This window comes from Triticum dicoccoides, chromosome 2B, assembly GCF_002162155.2.
Source record: "Triticum dicoccoides isolate Atlit2015 ecotype Zavitan chromosome 2B, WEW_v2.0, whole genome shotgun sequence".
Lineage (NCBI taxonomy): Eukaryota > Viridiplantae > Streptophyta > Magnoliopsida > Poales > Poaceae > Triticum > Triticum dicoccoides.
In genome coordinates, this window is record NC_041383.1 from 814,277,914 (window position 1) to 814,299,156 (window position 21,243).

Consider the following 21,243-nt stretch of genomic DNA (forward strand, 5'->3'; position numbering starts at 1 on the left):
ATCTTCATTGATTGGTCCCTGTGATCAGTTATTGGACCTATTGTCTTATCAATCCTTTGATTTGAGTGTGGGCTATCGTCAAATCAAATCAGTACCAACGATGCTCGTAATGTTGTTTTACTCGTGGTAGATCCCTCGAGCATATACCATTACATCTTTTGGTCTGACCAATACTATCACCATGTTCACATGATGGTGGAAGTCCAGTGATATGGAAATTCCGATGAGTTGTTGTTGAGCCTATCAGCAGCAATTTTGTCTCCCCCATGATTCATGTTGAACATCAACCTAGTGTTGGAAACTTTGTAAGCAATGCCTTCGTGTTCCGTTCATGAAGCCTATGCTTGGATGAAAGTAGTCACTTCCTCTAATTCATGTGCATCTGATGTAAGTTGCCGCCATGAATTCGAGGAAGATTGTTTTGTTTCCTTTGGAATCATCCCAAATCAGTCATGCACACGTGCGAAGTATTCTGTAGTCTGGAGGCTTGCAACCTTCATCCTATATGTGTCCCTAGCACACAAAGCCACTGATTGATTTGTTCAAGGAAAAGGAGTTGATGTGCTAATCCTAGGTCATGCACAAGACTTCGACATCCTCGATGATGGTTCCCAACCTGAGCTCGGTAGTGTTTTATTATAAGACTACTACGTGGTCATGCATGTCTGGGACAGCGTGTTCACATGTATGTAGCAGAACCAGCTCATGTTTTGGAGCTTGCTATCGTAGTTCATTTCCCGAGAATCTCGCAACGTCATTTCGTCGTTTTGTGTTGCAAACTTTCATTTTTCCTCCTAGACTCGATGGGTCTGGAATATCCTGACACTAACCAGATCTGAATCTCAGGCAGATATAATGGTTGGAACATTTCCCAAGAACTATAATACTGGTCCCTCGATAACCGGTAAAGTGGATGTCATGGCCAACACACCAGCCGGAAGACCTATTATTGTAGTATATTGATTGAAGAAGTTGGCCACCTCCCCATAAGGATTTCGTAGGATTTACCTCCTAGTTGTACCTTATGATTTTTGTGTTCCCGAAGTTCGACCTTTTACTTGATGTTCTAGATATCAAACTGTCTTTATGAATGGGTTACGCTAGCACATCAAGTAGAACATTAGAAGCGGAGTGCTAAATGTCTCTCGGTCGATCATCCAGATTTTGTTTCCTTGGCCTCGCTAAGGTGAAATCTGAGAAAGTGTTATATTCCTTTGCATCTGCATCATCCATCATTAGCCATCATGGTAGTATGTTGTGTTGCCAGGATCCTTGACACGGATGTTGGTAAAACCTTGATGATTGTGGAAATGCTCAAGTTCTTGAGAGCACGCACAAGCGCTAGGTGTTATCTTCGGCACTAACCGGGATTGCTCCTAGTCTCTTCGGTTATGCTATAACCACTCCAACAGTGAATTCACTCTCTATTGTTGGGTTCTTCCCCAGTTACCAGAATCATTCCCAGCATTTGCATTTTGTTCCCAGCTTGCACCGCCAATGGGCCATTCTACCATGGGTCCCTTCCATTTCCGGTGATAAGCAAATTCATCCATTACGTTGTCTTCAACAAGGTAATCCACATCATCCAAGTCCGAGTATGCCATTCTACCGACCCCCTCCAAACGATCGCTCGAGAATTGCCTTAGGCTGGTTTAAAGAGTTTCAATGATGTCTGAATCAAAGGTAATTCTTTTTGCCACTTAAGGGGGATATATGTCTACGAGTCACCATCCCTAAGGTGCCTCGTTGTGGTATCATGGCAACTCAACTCCTCGCTACGTTGACAACCATTCACCACCTTCTTAAGCGTGAAAATTGTTGTCTACCTAGTGAACCCTCGTCATTTGTTCCACTCCATCCCTCTAGATGTGTGTTTTGTGTCTTAGCTCGAGTGGTGTTGCTATGTCTCATCCCGAGAGTTAATCCTGAGTTGTTCGACCTTCGAGAAGAACGATTCTTTTAGGGTTTTTCCTTTCCTCTCATTGTCATGTTAGTTGGAGTTCTCAGAGCTAGACGACAAGACAAAGATGGTGATTGAATCGATGTTCATTTGAAGTGCAACCTGGATCATGAAGATTATACTAGTTGCGTTTCCCCTTCATCTTACCCTACGCTTGAATCTCGAGACGAGATTCTTGTTTAGTGGGGGTGAGTTGTCACATCCCTAGCTTCTGGTGCTGCCTAGTGTTTGCATCATGTTTAAATTTTGAAACTTGAACTGAGGAAATTTGGAAGCCTCAAAACCCTAAATAAAAAAGGGCAAAAACCCTAAAATCTCATTCATTGTTCCAAACTGCTCTTCTTAGATGTTTAATATTTTTGGCAAGGGTTTTGATCCAAACCAAAAATAATGAACATTTTAAAAGGATTTATTTTGGGGACTTTGAATTTAAATCATTAGCTATTTGAATTTGAATTATATTCATATAATTAGAATATAATTTCAAATACCCCTGAAATATTTTATGAGCTTTTGGGAAAGTCCATCTAGCAAAATAAAAATATTCAGAGGAGTTCTTGGCATTGTTTGAATTATTTTAAATTCAAAACGGTGGCAAAAGATTAAATAAAAATAAAACAGAACAGAAATATAAAAAAGAGCAGAACTTACCTGGCCTTACCTGGCAGCCCGCTGGCCGGCCCAGCACTGTGCTGGCCCGTGCCAGCCACCTGCTTCCTCCCGCCAGAGCAGGCAGGCAGCTGCCTGTCGGCCGCGCGCGCCGCCGTGCGCCACCTCCTGCCTGGTTGCCTTCCTCCCCGATGCGCCTGGAGACGCCACGACACCCCTGGCCTCTCTCTCACTCTCCCTGGAACCCCTCGCGCTCTCCCTCGCTCCTCCCCCTCCTCTGCTCTCTCTCCCTCACGCGCCCGAGCGGAGCCCGTCGCCGCCACTTGCTGCTGCCGCGGCCACCGCCTCCCCCTCGCTTCTCTGACCAGCCCACGAGCTCCGCCTAGAACCCGAGCACCTCTCCGCCGACCGACGCAAGGCCGGAGGACCCCAAGACGACGCTGCGACCCTTCTTCCCCATCCACGGCCACCGGATGCCGCCGCCCGATTCGTCGTCCACAGGGCCTCCCTGAGATCGCCGTCTTCTTCAACCGACTCCCCGTGAGCTCCTCATCTCCTCTCTTTGCTCGCCCCCTCTGTTCTCGTCCCCTAGCTAGCTGCCCCGCCTAACCCGAGCTCCGGCTGCCGCTGACCTCGTCGCCGCCGTCACTGCAGCCACTGGAGCTCCCACCCGAGTACACCATCGTGCTCAGAACGTCTCCACGAGCCTGTTGCATGCCGCAGCTCGCCCTCCCGTGCCCCCTAGTGGTCGCCCGTGTCTCACCCGAGCTCCGGCGGCCGCAACCGAGCTCGCCGCCATCGACTCCGGCTACCCCAGGCCCAGCTAGCACCACCTAACGACGCACGCCGGCGAGGGCACTCCGACGCACCTAGCCGCAGCTCGAATCGTGCCCTGTGGGCGATTCCCGAGCCTCCGCCGCGTCTGGTCGTTGCCGGCGGCTAGACGCCGGTGGATCAGCCCCGGTTGACCAGGGATTTGACCCCCCTGGGTCACTGACGTGTGGGCCCGGCCCCTGCTAACTTTTGGTTAAATTAATAACTAATTTTAGTTAAGCCACTGACTCACTGACATGCGGGCCCCGCCCGGCTAACCAAGTTAGTTAGGGTTAATTTTAATTAAGTTAGTTAGTCCAGACACTGACACGCAGGGCCCACAGGTCAGTTTGACCTGGACGGCGCCCGTTGACATGCTGAGGTCAGCATGAGGTCATGCTGACGCAATAATTCCTTTCTGGAATTAAAATAAATTAGGAAATGATTTATAAATTCCAGAAAATTGCATAAACTTCTAATATTCATAGAAATTCAACTGTAACTCCAAATGAAATAATTTATATATGAAAAATTATCAAAAAAATTCAAGGAATCCATATGTACCATTTTCATGCATGTTAGAACAACTTATAACTGCTGTTTAGCACAAATCTTTTAAATGGCATTTGAATAATCACGTATGGAGTTTGAATTTGAATCATGTATTCAAACCAACTTCATTTAAATCATAGCTAGGTGCATTAGCCCAAAACACATTCATATTGCCATGTCATAGCATGCATCATATTGTGCATTGCATTGATCGTGTTTCTTCTGTGTTTGCCGGTAATTGTCCCCCCCTCGGTAGACGCTGTACCGATGATGTGATCATTGACACTGATGAAGACTCAATGTTATCTTCAGAAGTGCCAGGCAAGCAAAACCCCCTTGTTCATTCCGATACAATCCTACTCTCTCGCTCCTGCTCTCTTTTACTGCATTAGGACAACACCGATTCATCTGTTACTTGCTGCGGTAGCTGAACCCCTTTATCCTTTGCATGACCTATCGTTGCCACAGTAAATAGATGAAACCCACTAGCATGAGTAGGAGTTGTTTGAGCCCTGTTGTGCCTACTCATTCATGCTTGTTTGTCATGCCTGCTACTGCTTAGAGTTGAGTCAGGTCTGATTCATCGGGGATGAATCAGAGGTGTGTTAACATGTCCTACCATTGAGAGCTAAGTGTGTGAACACGATTTGGTAAAGGTAGCGGTGAGAGGCCATGTAGGAGTACATGGTGGGTTGTCTCATTGCAGCCGTCTTCAGGAACTGAGTTCTGTGTTCGTGATCCATGACCAGTTACTACCACACATTGGGTTCCGGTAACTCGACCCCTCTCGACTTATTAATCAACATGACCTCTGTCCAGGAGTTGCAACTAGTTTCTGGTGTTTGTAGGTAGTGTTAGTAGTCTACCAAGTGGCACCCGGTACAGGTGGGCTTGGGACAGACTAGGCACAGTGGCACGGTGTACCAAGTGGCACCCGGATGGTGGGCTTGGGAACCCTGCTCACATCGTTTGGGGCCGTGAGCGACACCCCGGCCGGATCTCCTTGTGGATGGAACCCGAATAGGCGATAAACCTGGACTAGAGACTTGTTCGGTTAGTCAGGTCGTGGCCGACTCCCTCGCCCGGCTTCCGCTTGAAGGTTGCCGAGGTACATGACGTGTACAGGGCGATAAGTGGCGAAAGCGTGTGTGAAGAAGTACACCCCTGCAGGGTTATCATTATCTATTCGAATAGCCGGATTCCTCGGATATGGAAATTTGGACCCCTTGCATAGTTCATAGACAAGTGAAAGTGGATACTCTAAAATACGCAAGAAAAGCGTGAGTGCTATGGATGGTGTTCCCGTAGGGAGACAGGAGCGGATCCATAGTGGTGTATTTATATGGTGAATATGTGGACTCGTGTGCGCCACCTCAAAAGAGTTGCTTGCGGTCGTAGTTTAGGATAGCCACAGAGTCAAAGCTGGCTTGCTGCAGTTAAACCCCACCATCCCCTTTGTTTATAATGATGCATATGTAGATAGTTCTGATGTAAGTCTTGCTGGGTACATTTGTACTCACATTTGCCTATTTTATGTTTTTGCAGAGAGACTTCGGTCTCACTAGTAGTTCCGCTTGGACTTCGACGTTTAGCTTGTTACCTCAGCTACGATCTTGTGCCCTCGGCAGGATCTGGTAGATAGTCAGGCTTTCAGCCTTTTTCATTCATAGATGTCTGTACTCAGACATGATAGCTTCTGCTTGTGCTTTGATTTGTATGCTCTGAATGTTGGGTCATGAGACCCCTGTTTGTAATATCTCGCTCCTCGAAGCCTAATGAATAAATACTTGAGTTGTAGAGTCATGTTGTGATGCCATGTTGTATTTGCACATATCGAGCATATTGTGTGTATGTTATTGAAATGCTTGGTATGTGTTGTATCTGACTATCTAGTTGTTTATCCTTAGTAGCCCCTCTTACCGGGAAATGTCTCCTAGTGTTTCCACTGAGCCAGGGTAGCTTGCTACTGCTCCGGAACACTTAGGCTGGACGGCAGGTGTCCTTCTTCGTTCCTGTGTCTGTCCCTTCGGGGAAATGTCACACGATGGATACCGGAGTCCTGTTAGCCCGCTACAGCCCGGTTCACCGGAGTCCTGCTAGCCTAGTGCTACAGCCTGGATTCACTCGCTGATGACCGACACGTTCGATGCTGGGTCATGGTTGCCTGTCCCTGTAAGTTTGTACCACTTTGGGTTTACGACTAGCCATGTCAGCCCGGGCTCCTTATCATATGGATGCTAGCGACACTGTCATATACGTGTGCCAAAAGGCGCAATCGGTCCTGGGCAAAGGTAGGGCGACACCCGTGGGAATACCGTGCATGAGGCCGCAAAGTGATATGAGGTGTTACGTGCTAGATCGATGTGGCATTGAGTCGGGGTCCTGACACCCACCTCCTGTTTCCTTTATATAGTTGAGGTTGTTGTCCACCTCCGTACTTATATATACGTGTCTCGTGCACCGATCAATACATCAAGATTGCACAGCCCATAACTTGCTCTTCTACATGGTATCCATCGCAGCACGATCCTAACCCTAAAGCCGCCGCCGCCGCGCCTCTACGTGCCGCCGCCGCCGCCGCTACTCCCCGCCACCGTCACCAGCCGCCGCCGCCGCCGCCACCTCTCTCCCGGTCGCCGTCGCCGCTGCTGGTCGCCGCCGCCTCTCCCCACCGCCTCGCACGCCGCTGCCGCCGCCTCTTCCCGAGGCCGCCGCCGCCGCTTGTCCCGCTTTCGCCCGCGCCCTCCCTCTCGCCGCCACCTTCCCTCCCACCCGCGCCGCACCCGCTCCACTTCACCTGCCGCCTGCGCCGCCGCACCTCCCAGCCGCGCCGCAACTCGCCCCGCAGGTCCCAAACCCTAACCCTCGCCATGAGCTCTTCCTCGTCCACCGTCTCCAACCCGTTCGCCGGTCCCGATGTCACCCTCGTCCGCGACCTCAACATCCATGAGTGTGTTATGGTCAAGCTTGATCACACCACCGCGTCCTACTCTGCTTGGAAGCGGTATTTTTCGCTTGTGTTCTGTGAGTACCTCCTGGACGGCCACGTGGACGGCACCGTGGACTCGGCACTCATGATCAACGACGAGGAGTGGATGATCCTCGACGCCACCATCATCCGCTGGTTCTACCTCACAATCTCCAGCGACCTCTTCCACACCGTGGTGAACGACGAGGACGACGCCAATGCGGTCTGGACCAAGCTCAACGGCCTCTTCACCGACAATCGGCTGCAATGCAAGGTCCTGCTCTATGGTGAGTTTTACGGGTACCGGCAACTTGACTCATCCATTGATGATTTTTGCATGCGCCTCAAGAAGCTCGCCGATGAGCTCCGCGATCTCGGGGAAAAGATCGGCGACGAGCTCCTCATCCGCACCCTCTCCGGCAGCCTCAACGAGGACTTCGGGAACGCCACCTCCAACCTCACCCTCATCCCGGAGCCCACCTTCGCGAAGGTGGTCGCGTACCTCAAGTTGGAGGAGCGCCGGATGCGGGTGGCGCGGACTCGCGCGACCCACACCACCCTCGTCGCAGGCACCCGTGGGGGTTCGGCCCCGCCAGGCTTCCCGCCCGCACCGGCCGCCCCCTTCCCGCTGCCCCAGCCGGCGGCCAACAGGGGGGGGGGGGCGTCGCGGCGGTCGTCGTGGCGGCCACAAGCAGGGGGGCACAGGTGCTCAGGGAGGAGCGCCCCGCCCACCACAGCAGGCCTCTCAGCCGGCCCCGTGGTACGCCGGCCAGAACCCATGGACCGGCGACGTCCACACCTACTCCATCCCGGTTCCTCGGGCCCCTGCCCCGGGCATTCTCGGCACCCGGCCTCAGCCACACCAGGCGTACTATGCTGTGCTGCAGCCCTACGCGGTGCCCTACGGTCAGCAACCGCCGCCAGGTGGGCCGCCGCTGCTGCCCCTGACGGCCGCGCCACCTCTCCCGCCGGCACCATGGGACCCGGCCCTCCTGGCGGCTCTCCACAACACTCCTTCCCCGTCCAGCTACACTGGCGGCGGCGACTGGTACATGGACAGCGCCGCCACTGCTCACATGGTGGCGTACCCCGGTAACCTCCACACCGCCCATCCCGTCCACACCTCCAACCGCATCACTGTCGGTGACGGCTCTTCCCTTCCCATCACCCATATTGGTCATACATATTTTCCATCTAACTCCACTCCTATATCCATCTCTAATATTCTTGTTTCTCCTGAACTTATTAAAACTCTTGTTTCTGTTCGTTCTCTTACATGTGAAAATCCGGTTACCGTTGAATTTGACGAATGTGGTTTTTCTGTTAAGGACTCTCGCACGCGGATGGTGCTCCACCGATGTGACAGCCCCGACGAGCTCTACCCGGTTCACTCCGCCACCTCCACCACTTCCGCCGCCCCTGTCGCTCTTGCCACCGGAGTGGATCTTTGGCACGCTCGCTTGGGTCATCCTAATCCTGCCACCCTTCGCCACATACTTCTGAGTTTTTCTTTCACGTGTAATAAGAAGGAGGATCACTCGTGTCATGCATGTCGCCTCGGCAAACATGCTCGTCTTTCGTTTAGGGCTTCTTCTTTTGTTGCATCGTACCCGTATGAGTTAATTCATAGTGATGTTTGGACATCTCCTTTTGCCAGTAATACGGGCTTTCTTTATTATCTTGTCATACTTGACGATTTTTCGCATTATGTGTGGACCTTCCCGTTGCACCGCAAGTCGGATGTTATATCCACTCTTGCCGCTTTCTATTCTTATGTTCTCATGCAGTTTGGTCGTCCCATTCTTGCATTGCAGACAGACAACGGGAAGGAATTTCACAACCTCGCTGTTCGTAATCTTCTCACCACACATGGCACGATTTTTCGTCTCACTTGCCCGTACACCTCGCAGCAGAATGGTCATGCTGAGCGCATCCTTCGCACTCTCAATGACTGCATTAGGACTCTTCTCTTTCATGCCAATGTGCCTCCGCGCTTTTGACCTGACGCGCTCGCCACCGCTTCTCTCCTCATCAACATCCGCCCATGTCATACTCGCGGGAACTTTACACCTCATCACCTTGTCTTCGGTGCACCCCCCACTTATGATGGGCTTCGCATCTTCAGCTGCCTTTGCTACCCTAGCATCGCCGCTACTGCGCCTCATAAGCTTGCACCCCACTCCGTCGCGTGCATCTTTCTCGGCTACAACCTAACACCAAGGGCTATCGCTACTATGATCCCGTCTCACATCGTGTTTTCACCTCCCGACACGTTTACTTTGATGAGATGGTGTTTCCGTTTCAGCAGCAGGTACCCCTTGTCGTCTCGTCACCGCCGGCCACCGGCGGCCCTTCGACGACTTCGTCAGGTGGACGGTCCCGTCTGGCTCGTGGACCGCCTCCGGGGTTTGGCGGTCCTCGCGCCCTCACACCGGCACGTGCCCCCTCGGCCTCCTCGACCGGCTCTGACGGTGCAGCCGGTGCCCCGCCTTCACCCGCCGCCCCCCACACGGGTGCCGCGGGATCGGGCGCTGCAGGCTCGGCCGCCTCTTCCGTGGCCTCGACGCCAGCCACCTCGCCGTCCCTGACGCCGGCCCCCTCGCCGGCTCCGACACCGGCTACCTCGCCGGCCCTGACGCCGGCCCCCTCGCCGGCCCCGACACCGGCCGCTTCGCCGGCTGCCTCGCCGGCGGCTCCGGCGGTGCCGCCCGGCCTAGTCACCCACGCTCGTACCTGCGTTCATCGTCTGAGCCTCTGGTACTCGAGCGATGAGTACATCCTCGCCGCCTCCGCCGCAGAGCTGTCGCCCATTCCCGCATCCGCTCGCACCGCCCTCTGTGATACTCACTGGCTTGTAGCGATGCAGGAAGAGTTCGATGCTCTTCAACGGAACCGCACCTGGACCCTGGTTCCCTGGCCTCCTCGCGCCAACGTCATCACCGGCAAGTGGGTCTTTCACCATAAGACCCGCTCGGATGGTACTCTCGAGTGCTACAAGGCTCGCTGGGTGGTTCGCGGTTTCCGCCAGCGCGCATGAGTGGACTTCATTGAGACGTTTGCCCCGGTTGTCAAACCGGGCACGATCCGCATTGTCCTCCAGCTCGGCGTATCCTGCGGCTGGCCTGTTCACCAGATGGATGTCTCCAACGCCTTTCTCCACGGCCATCTTGAGGAGCAGGTGTATTCTGAGCAACCCACCGGTTTCGTGGACGCCTCACTTCCCGGCCATGTGTGTCTGCTGTCCCCTTCTCTTTACGGGCTCAAGCAGGCACCCCGCGCCTGGTACCAACGGATCGCCGGGTTTCTTCAAACATTGGGCTTCAGCGTTACTCGCTCGGACGCCTCACGGTTTGTCTATCGCCATGGTGACACGACTGCATATTTGCTGCTTTATGTCGATGACATCATCCTGACGGCCTCCTCCGCAACTGTTCTTCAGCAGATTACTCTCCGGCTGCGTGACGAGTTTGCTATCAAGGACTTCGGTGCTCTCCATTATTTCCTTGGCATTGAGGTCATTCGGCGTCCGGACGGTTTATTTCTTCATCAGCAGAAGTATGCACATGAGCTTCTTGAGCGTGGTGGCATGCTCAACTGTCACCCTGTTGCTACTCCTGTTGACACGAAGGCCAAGGTCTCTGCTCTTGAGGGCTCACCTACGTCGGATGCTCCTTTCTACCGGTCTATTGTCGGCGCTCTTCAGTATTTGACTCTCACCAGACCGGATCTTCAGTATGCTGTTTAGCTGGTGTGTCTCCACATGCACGCCCCTCGTGACTCTCATTGGACTCTCGTGAAGCGGATCCTTCGTTACATCCGCGGCACGATGACACTTGGGTTGACACTTAAGGCGTCTACTTCTCTGGAGATGGTGGCCTACTCCGATGCAGACTGGGCCGGCTGCCCTGATAATCGTGGGTCCACCTCTGGCTACTGTGTCTACCTCGGTCCTTCACTCGTCTCGTGGTCGTCCAAGCGACAACACACGGTTTCACGCTCCAGCGCGAAGGCTGAGTACCGAGTTGTGGCCAACTCTGTTGCCAAGTGCACCTGGCTACGACAGTTACTTTAGGAGCTGCATCACGACGTATCCCAGGCAACGGTTGTCTACTGTGACAACGTTTCTGTGGTGTACCTCTCCACCAACCCCGTTCATCATCGCCGGACTAAACCCATTGAGCTGGACATTTACTTTGTGCGCGAGCAGGTGGCTCTTGGACGCATTCGGGTTCTCCATGTGCCGACTGCCCAACAGTTCACCGATGTGATGACGAAGGGACTGCCGACTTCTACCTTCGAGGAGTTTCGTTCCAGTCTTTGCGTCACTGGCGCCGCTTTGACTGCGGGGGTGTTGAGTATATTGTGTACGTGTATATTTGTGTGTAGGGCCCACCTCCTGTTTCCTTTGTATAGTTGAGGTTGTGGCCCATCTCTGTACTTATATATACGTGCCTGGTGCACCGATCAATACATCGAGATTGCACAGCCCATAACTTGCCCTTCTACAGGGGCGTCACGACTCACATTTCAAAGCTCCACATCATTATACATGAATCAGGGCACAAGTCCCATCGATCGTGGTTCCTACAAAACACTCTGTGAGATTAAGATCAACGGAAATTAAGGGTACGTCAGTACAGGCCGTCTTTTCATCTGACTATGTCCAGCATTATCCAGCATCAGTCGGCGTTCATCCAACAAATCACCAGGTGCTTTCTATGTATCTTATCAGTACATATTAAATTATTTGAGAACAATTATTCTTGTCTCTAGTATTTTTTCGCAGGATCATTATTCCTTACAAAGGTGTTGCAAAGGGGCACGCGCCAATATTATTTTTGCACTGGCGCTGGTCCGTGCCGTGCTGCTGGACGGATACATGAGCAAGTCACCGCCCCCGCTACGTCCGCACGCGTGACTGACTCATCGTCCGCATCCACGTTTGTCTCGCCCGGGTCCGGGCCGTTTCCAACACTGTGGTCGTTTCTCGCGACCGCACCGGCTTAAAACGCCGTGGATGACCCGCCCGTCCGCTCTCGTGGCCGGTTCACGCGCCCGCGCCGGCTTACAACAAGGAGGAAAAACTTGCTCGTCCGCACCGGCTTAGAAACACCGGGCCGATTCATAGGTCTGCTCCCGCGGCCGACTCGGCCGTGGTTGATTTCAGCTTCAACGCGGTTATTATCAACTCCGCGATGGATTATTTCCGGCCTGGCACATCAGGTGATATCCATCTAAAATATATTTTATTGGTACATATTATTTTTTGTCAAAGAGCAGTTTATCTTTGTCTTGGTCTGCAACATTGTTGATGCAGGACAATTGTTCACTGCATCAAAACGACGTGGTTAAATTGCCCATCCGTGCCGGTTTACAACACCGTGGCCGGTTCATCTGTCTGAGCCACTTCTGATGCGGAGGTCATCTTTTCCGTCCGCCTCTCGTGGCCTGGTCTACATCATCACACCGGGCCACACCTGTCTGTGTCTATTGAGTATAAAGCAAGTCGCAGCTTGCGTAGCCCGGTTTTCGTTCAAATTGGAGGCAAATTATCATCAAATGCTGTCTGCACTAGATGGATCAGTGGGCAGGCACGCAAGTCGCCGCCACTACAGTTTGGTTAATTTCAAATAGCCAGTTGGAAGGAACCATTGTCCGAGTTGCTGACAAAGCTCATACGGGATCGTTTATAACCCGCCGCAGTCACCTCAACCTTCTGTGGATTCAAATCATGCTATCAACACCAATGATGTACAACTTATGCCGGTTTATATCACGGTCAAATATGGAAAATCTCAAGCCAACTCCACGAGTTACCTTGAGACTCGGGGGCTACGATGACATGACTCAACAAATCTTGCTAGTTTCAGCAAATTTAAGAACCCCATGACGATGGAGGGAAGATAAACCGGTCCCGGAGGCTACTGTTATATTAATGAAAGTTTAAAGGCCGTCAGAAAATTTCCGGCTCAGAAAGGATATGACAGTTACAAAATCCCGGTTTAAGGAAGAAGTTCCGGGTCATCAGAAAGGATTCCGGTCTAAAAATCCGGTTCAAAGGAAGACAATCTCGTTGAAGCTCTCAAATAACCGTTTTACAATCCTGTTCAAGGGAAATCTATCTCCCACAAAGCTCTGAAGCTCTCAAATCCAGTTTAAGAATTTCCGGTTCAAAAAGGAATTAACTTCTCGCAAGTTCGAGTTTATAGGTTTTCAGAAAATTTCCGGCTAAAAATGAAGATTTCGGTTTACATTCCGGTTCAAGGGAAAGCTATCTCCCACAAAGCTTTGAAGCTCTCAATAACCGGTTCAAAATCCCGGTTTAAGAAGAATTTATCTCTTGTAAAAAGTTAAAGGTTGCCGAAGAGGACCTGCTGCCCTAATGCGTGGTTCTAACATGGGTATCCTACCTTATGGCTCATCTTCATATGATTACTTGGGGGCTTCCTGTTCAAACATAGGTGTATTCACCAAAGAAAACATGGCGTTACTACCCTCTTGATGCGGCTATCAAGACAATATTATCATCAGGGGCCAAAGAGAGTTTGTTGCACAGCTCAACTCAAACATAGGCACCCGGCGAGCACAGCTCAGAAATATATCACATGGGGGCTTCTCCTTGCAAAGCGGAGTCCTGTCCATCAATCCGGATATCACGCCACAACAAAGCTTGGGAGCTTCACACCCAAGGGGCCAAAGTGAGTTTTGTTGCTACACACAACTCAAACATAGGCACCCAATGAGCACAGCTCACAAAGTTACTTGGGGGCTCTTTTTGTAAAAGTAACAAAGAGTTTGAAAGGACCCTTGTAATTGGGTATCGACCCACGGCTTGGAAGCCTGGTGTATTCACCTAAAACCCTGGGTTAACCTGCCTTCATCAAGTAAGCCACTCCTATCCAGGTAATGCTGGCATGACCCGCCGAACGTTTGACAAATTACTCTCACTGAGACCCTGAACTTGTCAAAGTTAAAATGATGATTGGTTAGTTGGAGGCCCATCTTAAAAGGCTTTGTCAAATGGTTTAACTCAGCGGCCTAGCAGCCCACGAAAAGCTTCGAATTTGGGTCTGGCAACCCTCGAAAAGCCTCGACTACAAGTTTTATTTGCTTTTGTTTTTGCAAGTTTTATCTTTATTGATCAAGTTTTGAGGTAACCGGCGTCTCTTGACCCGGCCAGACTATATGTCTTCATCTCAACCCGGTGTTTCTTAACCCGGTGTGGCTTACAGTTATCAGCTGTTAAGCATATAATCAATTGTGAACCGGCATCTTTCAATCCGGTCTGGCATTGACTATAAGTCGCCAGGATGATCATCCAGTGTTTATTATAACCCGGCATGGCTTCTTATAAACCAGCACAACATGGTGGTAGTTATCAGTACTCAAGATTTGTGTCATCACCCTTACTGCAAGAAAGTTTGTAAACCAACGATGTGATTCAATGTGACAGGTATGATATATTTCATATTTGATTATTCTTAAGTGCAGCCTTGGTTATAAACCCGGGTTATATGTTGGGCATTATGACCCGTCCGACGATAAACCGCCAGGACACTTTAAACTTGTTGTATGCATAAACAGGTTGAATAAAGCATAATCACCGGCGTTTATTAACCCAGCCTGGATTTAAGATGATGAGTCGCTAGTATATGATGAGAAATTATCCGGTGTTTGTTAACCTGGCCTGGCTTTGGACTATAAGTCGACGGTATATATTTGGATTGCGCCATTGGAATTATGCGCTTATAAATCATTGGATATATTATTCAAGTCTTTAAATAGCCAACATGGCTGGATTTTATTATGGTTATCAATAACCAATATTATGATTGAGGTTTTCAAAGTCGCTTTAGCGCAATGGCTATCATATTATCAATGGATATGCTTTATTCTATAATTAAAGGAATAGTCCCGACTTGCTGCAGGTATAATGACGTGGCACTTGGGGGCTACATTATTCAAGTTGAGATTACATCAAATATGCAAGTCTCATGTCGCTGCAAGCATGCACCATGACACTTGGGGGCTAATGCAAAGTCATTTTTTGCTCATCTTATTGAAGATCCGACTCATCACATTATAATGAGCCGGCCCTTGGGGGCTACCAATTGTCCCTGTCAACAATTCAAGGTACACAAGATTTTTATCCATTATATTGAAGGGTCCATTGCTCAGTTGGTAAAGCACAAGGCTCTTAACCTTGTGGATGTGGATTCAAACGCCATGACGAGGGTTACATCATATGATGTTATTCTCATTGAAGTATATATCAAGTCCCAGCTCAATATTATCTTACTGAGCCGGCCCTTGTGGGCTACACCGTTGTTGTTCAAAAGTTTACATGATTATATTTATAAAGTCCATGCTCAATATTGCATAATGACCCGGCCCTTGGGGGCTACACTGGTTGAAGTTATTATGAGCATATGGTAATTCAAGTCCCAGGTTGCTGCAAGCATGACAACTCGACACTTGGGGGCTACATATATGGAGTATTCGGTTTTTACTAGTGACTGAGATGGACAACATGGATTCCTTCAAAGTGGCAGTAATTATATGGAAACTAGTCTCAAATCATCACTTTCTTCTGTTTAATACTTTCTTTTGTTCACTAGTCTCAAGTCTGCGAATTCTCAGTTTTGAACAGACCAGATTGACCCGGTGTTTGCAACAATTATGAACCGGGCGTTGGAAACAATCATAACCCGGAATTATCAGTTTTTATAACACGAAGACTTTTGGAAATCATAGATCGGCAAGTTCTACATTTTCAAACCGGCTGAATATCAGTTGAATATTTCAAGACCAATATTTTTGTCAAATCAGAGCATTGAAGGCCGATTCAAATGGATTCTTTGTTTACAAAATATCTTCTGCAAGTAAATTGATTATGAAGCTGGTTTATTGACTCGGATTTTCTAGAAGGAGGAAATGACAAGGATTTAAGGATGATTAGGTGCCGGTTTACAAGAATATTTAAACCGGAGCACAACCCGACAAATTTGTTCTTGTGTTTATGTTGCAGATCAGTTTAACATGGATGAATCCAAATTTTTCCATCGCGGGGGGCAGGCCCGCCCCCACCCTCATGGGCCCATCGTAGCTCCCCTGACCTAGTTCATTCGCCTATGTATACCCTTATACGCTAAAAACATCAGGGGGTGCCACGAAACCACTTTTCCACCACGGCAACCTTCTGTACCCGTGAGATCCCATCTTGGGTCCTTTTCCGACAATCTATCGGAGGGGGATTCGATCACGGAGGGCTTCTATATCAACACCATTACCTCTTTGATGAAGCGTGAGTAGTTTACCATAGACCTTCAGGTCCATAGTTATTAGCTAGATGGCTTCTTCTCTCTGTTTGATTTTCAATACCATGTTCTCCTTGATGTTCTTGGAGATCTATTCAATGAAATATTCTTTTGCGGTGTGGTTGCCGAGATCCGATGAATTGTGGATTTATGACCAAGATTACCTATGAATATTATTTGGTTCTTATCTGAATTCTTATATGCATGATTTGATATCTTTGCAAGTCTCTTTGAATTATCGGTTTGGTTTGGCCTACTAGATTGATCTTTGTTGCAACGGGAGAAGTGCTTAGCTTTGGGTTCAATCTCGCGGTGTCCTTTCCCAGTGACAATAGGGGCAGCAAGGCACATATTGTATTGTTGCCATAGAGGATAACAAGATGGGGTTTTCATCATATTGCTTGAGTTAATCCCTCTACATCATATCATCTTGTTTAATGTGTTACTCTGTTCTTTATGAACTTAATACTCTAGATGCATGCTGCATAGGGGTCGATGTGTGGAGTAATAGTAGTAGATGTAGGCAGGAGTCGGTCTACTTGACATGAACGTGATGCCTATGTTCATGATCATTGCCTTGGATGTCATCATAATTATGTGCTTTTCTATCAATTGCTCAACAGTAATTTGTTCACCCACCGTAATATATGCTATCTCGAGAGAAGCCACTAGTGAAACCTATGGCCCCTGGGTCTCTTTTCCATATTATTGAATCTCGTTTACATCTTGCTAGTTTCCGATCTATTATGTTGCAATCTTTACTTTCCAATCTGTAAAGCAAAAATACCAAAAATATTTACGTTACTGATTATCTATCTCTATCAGATCTCACTTTTGGGAGTAACCATGGAGGGTTTGAAAAGCCCTCTATCGTGTTGGTTGCAAGTTCTTGATTGTTTGTGCAGGTATTCGGTGACTTGTGTGTCGTCCCCTACTGGATTGATACCTTGGTTCTCAAAACTGAGGGAAATACGTACGGTACTTTGCTGCATCACCCTTTCCTCTTCAAGGGAAACCCAATGCAAGATGCAGAGGTAGCAAGAAGGATTTCTGGCGCCGTTGTTAGGGAGATCTACGTCAAGTCAAGCCATACCAAGTACCCATCATAAACTCTTCTCCCTTGCATTATATTATTCGCCATTCGCTTCTCGTTTTCCTCTCCCCCACTTCTAAAATGATTTTCGAAAACCTTTGCCTTTTCTTCGCCCCTCTTCTGTTCGTCTCTTTTCGCTTGCTTCTTGTGTGCTTGTGTGTTGGATTGATTGCTTGTCATGATGGCTCAAGATAATACTAAATTATGTGACTTATCCAATACCACAACAATGATTTTACTAGCACTCCGACTACTCGTACTACTAATGCTGAATCTTGTGAAATTAATGCTGCTTTGCTGAATCTTGTTATGAAAGATCAATTTTCTGGCCTTCGTAGTGAACATGCCACATCCCATCTAAACAATTTCGTTGATTCGTGTGATATGCAAAAGAATAAAGATGTGGATAATGATATTGCTAAATTGAAGCTATTTTGATTTTCTCTTAGAGATCGTGCTAAAACTTGGTTCTCATCTTTGCCCAAAAATAGTATTGATTCATGGAATAAGTGCAAAGATACTTTTGTCTCTAAGTATTTTCCTCCCGCTAAGATCTTCTCCCTTAGGAACGATCTTATATTTACTAATTGGAGGCACCAATCAAGCCTTCTCATTAACCCACATCATCAAAATTAATTACACCGTTTTATTATAGAATTTACGTCTAAGATAAGAGAACAACTTACGTAACACATATGGCACATAAAAAAATTTGACACGTTCAACGTTTTTTAGATGGGGACGTTCAATGTTAGTGAAAGAGTAAAAGGAAAGCATCCTTGGTTCTTAAAACACATTAGACACCTTCCATAAAAACTACATGTATGAAAAGGAAAAAAATAGCAGATTGCGTCTGATACGTTCATCTTTAACATTGGTGATAGAAAAATGAGGAAAGCATGGACTGTTCCTTTTTGAAGGATAGTCTTCTTCCTTTTCAACAAAATGGATATTATCCTTCCATATATGGAAAGGAAATAAATAACAGATTGGATTGGACACGTTTAATGTTTGAGAAACAGAAGGAAAGCATCAACGGTTCCTTAACAAACGATAGACTCCTTTCCATGAAAACTACATCGAACACTCCATTGTATGATGGTTGCACTCCTGAGGTGAGCCGCTTGAGTTTCACGCCCCAACTCCTGAAGACGAAGGCTAAAAACAAATGGACCGACACTAGCCTCGATGAGCATCTCAAGTACCTAAAGGATGTTCTTCCCGCGGGGAATCTATGTCCTACTAGTGTTGATGAGGCCAAAAAGATCGTGTGCCCTCTTGATCTGCCGCACGTTAGATACCATGCATGCATCACCGATTGCATAATTTATTGGAAGGAGCACGCGGAATAAACAAGTTGTCTGGTGTGCAATGCTTCTCGATACAAGAAGGCCGGGAAGAAATGTCCCCGGAAAGTTGTATGGTACTTACCGATCACTCCCCGTCTCCAGCGGTATTTCGTAGATCCCAAGGAAGCAAAGCTAATGCGCTAGCACGTGGAGAGGAAGAAGCCCGACGATGGAGATGATCCGAAGCTGAGACATGTCAAGGATGGAAGCCAGTGGAGAGCATTGAACAACTTCTATCGATATTTCGAATGTGATGCAAGGAGCATCGTGCTCGGTGCATGTATCGGTGGCATGAATCCGTTTGGCAACCAGAACACCAACCATAGCACATGGCCTATGTTTCTATGGATGTACAACCTCCCCCCTGGTTGTGCATGAAGTTTAAGTACATTCACATGAGCATGCTGATTCAAGGGCCAAAACAACTAGGAAATAAAATTAATATGTATCTGGGCTACTTCAGGAGGAGTTAGACACGTTATGGAAAACACCAGCCATGACATGGGATGCCAGCAAAGGTGAGTATTTCTACATGAGTGTCGCGCTTATCACGATGGTGCATGACTATCTCGGTTACAGATATGTCGCAGGACAGGTGTGCCATGGATATTGCGGATGCACGCGGTGCATGGATGATACAACGTCTCAGCAGCTAACGTCAAGGAAAGATGGCGGGTCTGGAAAAATCATGTACATGGGGCATCGAAGATGGCTCGAACCGGACGACCCGTGGAGGAACCGTGGAGATCTATTCAATGGTCACGCTGAGCATCAAGGACCTCCACGTAAGCGGAGCGGTGCCGAAATCGATGAGCTGTTGAAAAATTGGGAGCAGTGCCCCGCGCCGGGAAAGACGATGAAAAAGGCGCCGGAGTCGCTGCTGAAGGTATGGTAGACGAGGTATGTGTTCTGGGACTTGGAGTACTGGCACAAACTCGATACACCTCATTGCCTTGATCAAATGCATCTGTAAGAATGTCCTTGAGAGCTTGCTTGCGACACTGATGAACTTGCTGGATAAGACCAAGGATCGGTCGAAGGCAAGAAAAGACTTGCAAGATTTGAATATCAGGGAAGATCTGCACATGCCGCCCCTTAAAAAGTCAGACGAGACAGAGACGGTGACAGAGGCGCGGGAGAAGAAGGGCAAGAAAATAAAGGAAGAGAAATATTGCCCCGCTTTTTTCTTCACCTCAAGTTAGGCTGAGATCGATCAATCCTTTAAGTGCCTTACTAGAGTCAAAGTTAGTTCCGGTTACTGTGGCAAGATAAGCAGATATCTAGACACAGACAAGAAAAGGTTCAGCGGGATGAAGTCCCATGACTGTCATGTGATGATGACGCAGATACTACCTATTTCCCTTAGAAGGATAATGGACATGCACGTCCGTGACATGCTTATTGGTCTCTGAAATTTTTTTGACATCATCTCTCGAAAGTCAATCAGTGTGAAGCAGCTCCGAAAGCTACAGGAAGAGATCGTTGTGATACTGAATGAGCTTGATATGTACTTCCCGCCCGCGTTCTTTGACGTGATGCTGCATCGGTGTGTCCATATTGTGGACGACATAATAGATCTAGGGCCATCATCAAAGGATTCGTTCGTAACATGTCACGTACGGATGGAAGCATCAGCCAGGGCTATCTGACACAAGAGTGCATCTCTTTCTACGAGAATTTTCTATGTTGCGCAGACCAGCCGTCTGGTGTTAGTGTTGGTTTACCCGTTAACAAGCACGATGGGAGGCTCGAAGGAGAAGGTCACTCCAACGGTCGCAGGGAACTGCACGTGGCATACTCAGATCGACACAGCGACTTTGACAGAGCAAACTTGGTAGTGCTACAACACCTAGACGAGGTAGATCCTTTCGTGGCACTGCACAAAGAAATTATCGCAAAGAAGTATCGTGACCGGGGGGTATGCAGGACGGATGCCGAAGTTATTAGAGAGACAACTCCACTTTCCTACGTTAGTTCAAAGAGCATATTCTTGCAAATCCCCCGGAGGAGGGCAATAAGGACGGATTGCTCATATATGCCTTAGCACATGGCCCCTCGCCCAACCTTGTAATTAACCTATCAGGCATACGATATTAACGGATACACATTCTACATGGAGGCCAAAGTTATGGACAGTGATGATCAAAACTCAGGGGTGATGATGGAATGCATGACCGTCAGCGACAACGGCGCAACTGAAAGATTTTTTGGAAGGGTCAAGGAGATTTGGGAGCTTGACTACTCTGGACTGCATAACACGACGATGTTCCATGTCAGATGGGCTAAGAATGTCGAAAGAGAAAACCGGAATTTCATTACCATGACTATACCCGACGCCAAGAGCACTACCGTGAACGCTATCACAAAGAACGAGCCATGGGTACACGCTAAGCACATGACACAATGCTTCTTCATAACCAACCCGCGCAATCCCGACCGTGTTGTCATGAGGAGAGGCAAATGGAACATCATTGGAATGGACGGAGTCGCCAACGAGGAAGACTATGATCAGTACGACAACCCAATGAGGAAAGATGACGATGATGATGAAGTATACGTCAAAAGAAGAAGCAATACTACGT